The 7,825-nt window shown below is 38.9% G+C and overlaps 1 long non-coding RNA gene across 1 annotated transcript; it reads left to right on the top strand.

Annotated features, from left to right (window-relative positions):
- Positions 1-4,502: 4,502 nt before the first annotated feature.
- On the top strand, positions 4,503-7,077 carry LOC125727660 (uncharacterized). Its single transcript, XR_007388817.1, has 3 exons — positions 4,503-4,564; positions 4,733-5,080; positions 6,980-7,077. It is a non-coding gene; the product is annotated as an uncharacterized LOC125727660 (long non-coding RNA).
- The last annotated feature ends 748 nt before the right edge of the window (positions 7,078-7,825 follow it).

The following is a 7,825-nucleotide window of genomic DNA, read 5'->3' as shown; positions in this document are numbered from 1 at the left end:
TCCCTGGCCAAGATGAAGAAAGTTCATGAAGACTACATGATAATATTAAGCACTGACATAACAAACAACATTTTTTACATGCAAAATATACAGGAAATATACACTGCAACAGGCTAGGATAGACAAATAACCAAATACACTTGCAAGCCTGACCACTTTAGACCCCAGATTAGAAAATTGGTGAATGAGCATATATTTTTTCCAAGTTTTGTTTTGCTTTCAAGTTCTCACAAATAAAAAAAAAAAAAAAGATTTTCCCACTATAGCCAGATCCAGTTTCTGTGGGGGGCGGGGGGGGGTGACAATTTGTAGTAATAACTATTTCCTGCTGAAAACCACTGGTAAACTATCCACATGTCTCTGAATATCTGTGAGTCCCGAGACCTCCATGACAGATAGATATAAGTTGCTAGTGTTGATCGGCAGGAAATCTTCTCCAAAGCCCCACCACCACCTCACACCAATCCACCCAGGGTTTACTCCAAATAAATTTGCTGGTAATACAAACCGGATCAACTTGTGGTTTGTGTCCACGTGTACTAGAGACAAAGGCCCTGGTACATTCTGCGTACAACACAGCCAAGACTTGACAACCTTTATATGATGCGCATGGAATCAACCCTATGCATGGAGGCTGCAACTCTTCTCCACCGAACCCTGTAGCCCATTGACTGCAGCCTGCATTGACTATCCTGTAGCCTGCATTTGGTAGATCATTCTTGACAGAAGAAACCAAATTGTCAAGTTCCCTAACACAGAGCTCATACTCTTTTATTCTTCTTAAGATTGTTCTTCTTGAAACACCCATCAGTGTGGCTATGCAAGGCACAGGAAGTTGAGTATGGAGCATTTCTTTCAAACATTGTTCTTCAATCAAAATCTTGGGTCGTCTATTGGTGGCAGCGACTTCCTGTGTGACACATGGGGCTGGACGTTCCAGATGTGCCCTCACAAGGTCAAAGAGCTCTTGCAAAGCCAGGGTGATAGCAGGAGGTACTTCAATGTGATTAGACAGGGCCTGCAGAAGATACAGCTCCTGATGACAAAGGAACTCCAGGTAATCCAAATTTAGTGGAGTCGCGCTGAATCCTATTTCTATTTTATGCAGAAGACTTTCGAGAAGGTGGTATCTGAGCTGTTCACAGAACAAATTATAGTTAATGAGGTGTCAAGATCTTGTCTCTGATCCACACACTAGGCCTACCATTCAAAAGTTTTAATTATGAAAATGAAATGTTTTTGTTTTGTGAGGTGCTTGTTCATGTATGATGATGTAGTGGCTGCTCTGTTTGACCGTGGTAAACCTTTTCACAAACAATATAAGTGAAGAAGTATGACATTAGATCTAAGGACCAGAGTATAATAAAGTTAAATAAAATCCATCAAAAACACTTACTCAGTGGAGATTCCAATGTAGTAGGCAGACAACTTTATGGCTTTAATAATGAGTGTATTTAGCAGCTACAAGGACAAAAGATATTATAAACCTCTCCATTTTAATGCTAATTTAATAAACATTAACAGATAGCACTTAAGGTGGTTTCGCCTATAGTCTGCTAACACTAACCCGAGAACTAATATCTGAGGAGCGTTCTTCCCAGGATTTGAATTTATTAAATTGGCTTTGTGATGTTGTATTAAGAAATTTTATTCACAATGCAATTTACCGTACATTGGCCCATTCTTTTATATACGGTAAGACGAAGCGGGAAATTCGAGCGAGCGAGTGCTGTGCAGACGCGAGCGCGTAGAGGGGATGGGTTTTCAGCACTCGAGCACACGCACGCGCGTGGTTCGACTTTTGGCCCTAATTTAACGGCGAGCGAGTGAGTGAGTGCTGTGCAATCGCGAGCGCGTAGAGAGCATGGATTTTCTGTTTTTATGCGCACGACTTTTGGCACTAATTTAACGCCATAGAAATGTGTGTTTAAAAGGGGAGGAGATCGGGTTGCAGCGCTGGTGTGAGCGGTTTCTCCGGGCAGTTCGCTCGAGGCTAACGTGGCTTTGGGAACGTGGTGTACCCGTCACCCATGCCAGGGAAGAAATCAAAACCGAAATGCTAGGAATATGGACTTCATCTTACGTCAAGCGTTTTCCCCTCCATTGACGCCCATAAAGAAAAGGCTTAAAGTCCATATTCCTAGCATTTCGGTTTTGATTTCTTGTCAGGTAAGTCTTTATGGCCAGATACATTCGCGAGAAATTTGGTGATTTGTGGTGACTGTTTTAATACATTAAGTTGCGTTACGCATTTTCACATTAAGCGTTTTAGAATGTCCCGTGGCAGGTATCCCCTTCTATTGCCCTAGGGAGGGTTGTAACCCTCGTCTGTATATTAATAAAGAATAATCCTTCTATTCCTGTCTCATGTATCTGGACCTCCCCAGCAATTTAACGAAATTTGGTGGCAGCGGTTACAAGTGAACCCGTTTAAGTTTAGCGCTCATACTTCCGTCCATATGTTTAAGACCCACCTTGGCTGACTTAGCTGACATGTCCTGATTTCATAATCTTCAAATTTGTAATCTTTTCTCCTTCATCTAACTCCATGTTTTTAACTTCTTGTCATTTTCTTGCCGTTTGACTCATAGAAAATTATCAGACTTAAATGACACGTCAGCCTGTGCAGACAGCGATTTCAATGTTTTAATAAATTGGCCAGCAGGTGGGGGCAGTGCTCAATTTCATTAATGCCATTCAGAAAACTTTCAGGCTTTATGTCTTAATGAACAGCCTAGAAAAGGACAAAGCATTATATTACTGATGCATACAGCAGATCCCCAACTCAGGCTGTGTTGCATATTCTTAACAGTGCTACAGTATGTTCACACAGCCAGTACAAACAAACTTGCAAGATCTAGACCAGGGGTCACCAACCTTTTTAAAACGGAGAGCTACTTCACGGGTACTGAGCCATACGAAGTTTGATATCAGTTTTAAACGCCCTCCTAAACATGTCTAAACTTCATGCATGATAAACATGTTTTAAATGCTTTTTTATATTCAATTTCAAATCTATATAAATGCAAATGTGATAGATTAGAAACAGGACAAAATTAAATTTTAGATGATGTTCGCTGGTGAGTTGTGCTATTTTATAGAACAGGTCCACGGGCAACTCATGTGGTCATTGGGGGCATCCTTGGGGCACCATGTTGGTGACCCCTTATCTAGACCTACCACATCAGGTAGGAAGGTGCCTATTTCTACCAACTATTCAGACCATCAGACCCAAACCATACATTCAGTCATGCACAGGCACTCCACCAGAGGGCTCTACATTCTGTCCTACATCTGCTCACCTGTTAGACCCACACTCAGTCTCCATCCTGATTTCTACCTACTACTCGGACTATCTCACCAAAACCAGTCCTGTGGCCTGTTCTATGAAGCGGGGTTACTGGCTTATTGGGGAAACTTGTCGGATTTGATCGGGACCTTCAACTGCTCTGCCATAGAGAGCATCCTAACATGCTGCCTTACGGTCTGGTATGCGGGCTGCTGGTGGCCTCCTACCGCTCTGCCATAGAGAGCATCCTAACATACGGCCTTACGGTGTGGTATTCGGGCTGCTGGTGGCCTCTATGACTTTTTTTGTAGACAGTCCATCTGTGTGGTGCTGTTTGCACGAATTGTTTTGGGAAATGCACTTACAGTTTTGCAGATGTTAAGGGTGATTCCAGAAATGCATCAAAGCAACTGAGGAACTGCAATGTCACTGTACAGTTACTTATAATGGGCGCCAATGTAATGTGTAGAGTGGCAAATAAACTGATTCACCATTTACTCTCATGTACATCACTTAAAATGCTTGTTTTAAATGCAAATGTGTGAATGTAAATCTAAGCAGTAAAGCTACAATTTACATTCTGTTTGCATGGTGGAAAGAACATTTAATCTGCCTTTTAAGTGTGATTAGAAGATCTAATGCCTGTGTGCTTGTAATAAGATGGTCGCTGGTTCAAACCCAGCCACAGCACATCTCTGCGTCCTTGAGCGAGGCCCTTAACCCCCAGCTCACTGGGCATCACTATGGGTGGCTGCCCTTCGCAGACAACTTACTCTGTTTACTCTAAAAAAAAGAGAGCAAGTTGAGAGAGAAGTTAAGACAATTTCTCCACAGGGACCAATAAAGTATCAATTATTATTACTGTATGAGAGACTGTCTAATATCAGATAGATAACAGACTCATACTGTGCTGAGCTTGTCTGAGAGAGATGATTAGCAAATGCTCTCCCACAGTATCTCAGCACTCTGTACAAAGAACTTTATATGCTCAGTATCTGCTCCTGTTTATCTAATTGTTCTCATTTTAACTGGATGTTAAGGAGTAAATTAATAAACGTCATGTAAGTGCACATTAAAATGCTTTTTCACTGTTACTTAAGTTCCCATGTGAACAGCCAATCAGATCAGCCTGATGTGTGTCTCTCTGTTTCCTCTCTGTTTCCTGCCCTTTCATCCCGACCACGACCATGATCTCTCACTTAGCAGCAGAGCAGTTTATTCTAAACAGTGGAAGCACAAAAATGTTCAGACTCTTTGGTCTTCTCATTTTCATTAGTAAGGCCCTATAATATAAATTATTTTGGGATTTTAATATTTTCATTTATCTGTATGATGTGATCAGTGGAATTTGGCCATTTAATCTGCATCATAGTTAATAGTTATTTAGATTACTATTATATGTCTTATTTGATTATGATTTTTTTTGTTTTTCTGTTTTTGCAGACACTGCACTGACTACAGATGTTGTTCAGCCCAGTCACCTGATGAGGGTTCAGCTTGGAGACAGTGTGACCCTGACATGCTTCTGTCAAGGAGAAACAACTTTTGTTACTTTGTTTAAGCAAGCTGTTGGTCGGAAGCCCCAGCCCATGGCGAAAGCACTTCTCTACGTACCTGGTGAATTTTACAAGGAATATAAAAGCATAAAACGTTACTCCTTACTGAATGCAGAGGGGAGTTTTAACCTCACTATTTCTAACGTGGAGCCGTCAGATTCTGCAGTGTATTATTGTGCTGCTGTGTTTCTTCATGAGGTCACCTTCGGGAATGGAACCTTTGTCATAATCACAGGTAAATGAGATTCCAACTATTTTCATATTTGCTTTATTATAATGTCAGTAAGATTATTCCCTGCAAAATAATTTTGACAGTTTAGTTGTTTGTCAATATAAAATTAGCAAAGATACCTTATTGTCTGCTTTGTTCCATAAATGTTTTTCTAAACATCAAACAAAAATCATTCATTATTATTATTATTATTATTATTATTATACAATTTGTTGCATTTTGCTTGCTGTCAGCCAAAAGCCTAACCTTCTCTTTATACAGATGTTAATGTTACACATTGCAGCCTCTTTAAAACAAATAACATAAAAAAATGTTTGAGTTGTTATATACAGTATAGGACTGTGCAAAAATCTTAAGCAACAAAAGAAAATTATTTTTGACGTTATTTATCTGAGCAGTCAGTGTGTATTCACTCTGAAAAAAAAAATGCATGATTTAACATATGAACTAGGGATGTGCACCATTCAGAACTGATTTGAGAATGAAATTCTCAAATACGTATCCTAAAATTCAGGATTTTGAATACATATATGAACTTGAATTTCAGTTCATTTTGTTAATCTGAATTACATTTGAATTGTGGTTGAAAACAGGTTGTGGCATTGAAATTTATATTTGAATTTAAAGAAGAAGAACGAAAAAGGGTTTGGATTCAAATTCAAGTTCATATACGTACTGTAGGTGTAGCTTTTAACTAAAATATGAACTTTAATTTAAATATGAATTATACATAAACACATTAACATTGTTATACATCATTGTTATAAAAATGTCGTTTTGTAAAGAATGAAATAATGCAACATTTGAAGTGTCACCTAAAATAATAATTATACTGTCATTTTGTGCACCATGGTGGATCTGCTCATAGGAAGAGCTGAGTGTCTCTCCTTAAAAGTCAGTGTTGGCTGCAGTGACGGCAGTTTCTAACCTAAGAAACGTCCCAAACACTTTTCCTGCATCAAAAGTCAAACTAGTCCCTATTCCTGCCATGAAAGGTTCACATAATGTCACCGATACCTGAACCAACCATGTTTATCAGAGGATGCCAACCCTTTGGCTGCAGCTTTCTCTGCACACGCTGAGAGAGTCTTCAGTGTAGCAGGAAAAGATTTCAGGCCAGAAGATTGCAAATTAAATCATGAAACCTTTGAAGATATTATGCTGAATAAATGTAATAATAATGAAAAATTAGCAATGTGTATTGGAATAAAGCATAATTGTATTTGCCATGACGTTTTGCTTTTCGCTGTAGTGCTATGGTTGAACGGAAAAACTTACTTTTGTGTGCATAAGAAAATAAATAGGAGGAACTACGAAACCAAGTAATTCCTTTTACTATGTATACTTTTTCTTTAATGTTAAAAGATAGACAAACTAGTAATGGGCAAACAGCTCTTCGGCTCTTGAATTAAATTATGCAGGTACTACAGCAAAATGCTCAAAAATACCAAAACACATCAAGAGCTAAATATGCAAAAACAATAAATACCTTCCTGTGGAAAAGGGGCAACATAAACCAAATGTAAAGTCACGAAAATCATGAAAATATAAAGTACACTTTACACACTTCATTTCTTTGAATTGAAATTAATTATATTCATCTACCTTCATACATTAATACAAGACATTATATGATTATAATGTTTGTTATTATCATATAATTTTTATTTAGGTATTATGTAGGTGCAGTTAATGTATAGTGTTACCTGATATATACTAATAAGCAGTAATACAATAAAAAGAGAGAAGAATGTCAGCTGTTCTCCAAGAAGTTACTGATTTCTTGGATGGCTAGAAGAACATCGATTCAGTTCCCAAAAATCTGTAAGAACAATTTTTGAGGATCTGTATTTTCCATTGTTATTCTCAAAGGGCTGTCATCATGACTATTTTGCTTTTCAGGTAAAGACTCCAACAGCAGGACTGTGGTACAGCAGCCTGTGTCTGACACATTGCAGCCAGGAGACTCTGTGAGCCTGCAGTGTACGATAGAGACTGGGAGCTGTGCAGGAGAACACAGTGTTTACTGGTTCAGACATGGATCAGGAGAATCCCTTCCTGGAGTCATTTACAGCCATGGAAACAGCAGTGATGAGTGTGAGAAGAGCCCTGAGGCTGGATCTCCTACACGGAGCTGCGTCTACAGCCTCCCCAAGGGGAACCTCAGCCTCTCCGATGCTGGGACTTACTACTGCGCTGTGGCCATGTGTGGGGAGATGCTGTTTGGGAACGGCACATAGCTGGATATAGATGGTAACACCCAGTGTGGGGAGATGCTGTTTGGGAACGGCACACAGCTGGATATAGATGGTAGCACCCAGTGTGGAGAGTATATCTGCTTCAAAGTTTTATTTAGCTTATTCTGCTATTAAGACATTTATTTCTTTTTTTAATGTAATGAATTTTCTAATTTAAGTGCTTAAATTAAATTACACAGATGTTAATTTAATAATTATCCATCCATCCATCCATTTTCCAAACCGCTTATCCTATTGGGTCGCGGGGGGTCCGGAGCCTAATTTAATAATTATTTCAAATATTAATATCCATCCATCCATCCATTTTCCAAACCGCTTATCCTATTGGGTCGCGGGGGGTCCGGAGCCTAATTTAATAATTATTTCAAATATTAATATAAATTGTTAAAATGCAAAATACTAGAAGTTCATGTTAAAAATGGACTATTTACAAAACAACTGCTGTAATGTGTTATCGATTTGATCTTTAACTAATGTAATGTAAGCAAAT

The sequence above is a fragment of the Brienomyrus brachyistius genome, unplaced genomic scaffold (assembly GCF_023856365.1).
Source record: "Brienomyrus brachyistius isolate T26 unplaced genomic scaffold, BBRACH_0.4 scaffold108, whole genome shotgun sequence".
NCBI lineage: Eukaryota > Metazoa > Chordata > Actinopteri > Osteoglossiformes > Mormyridae > Brienomyrus > Brienomyrus brachyistius.
Note: the sequence above shows the minus strand (reverse complement) of the source record. Positions and strands in the feature narration are given on the sequence as shown.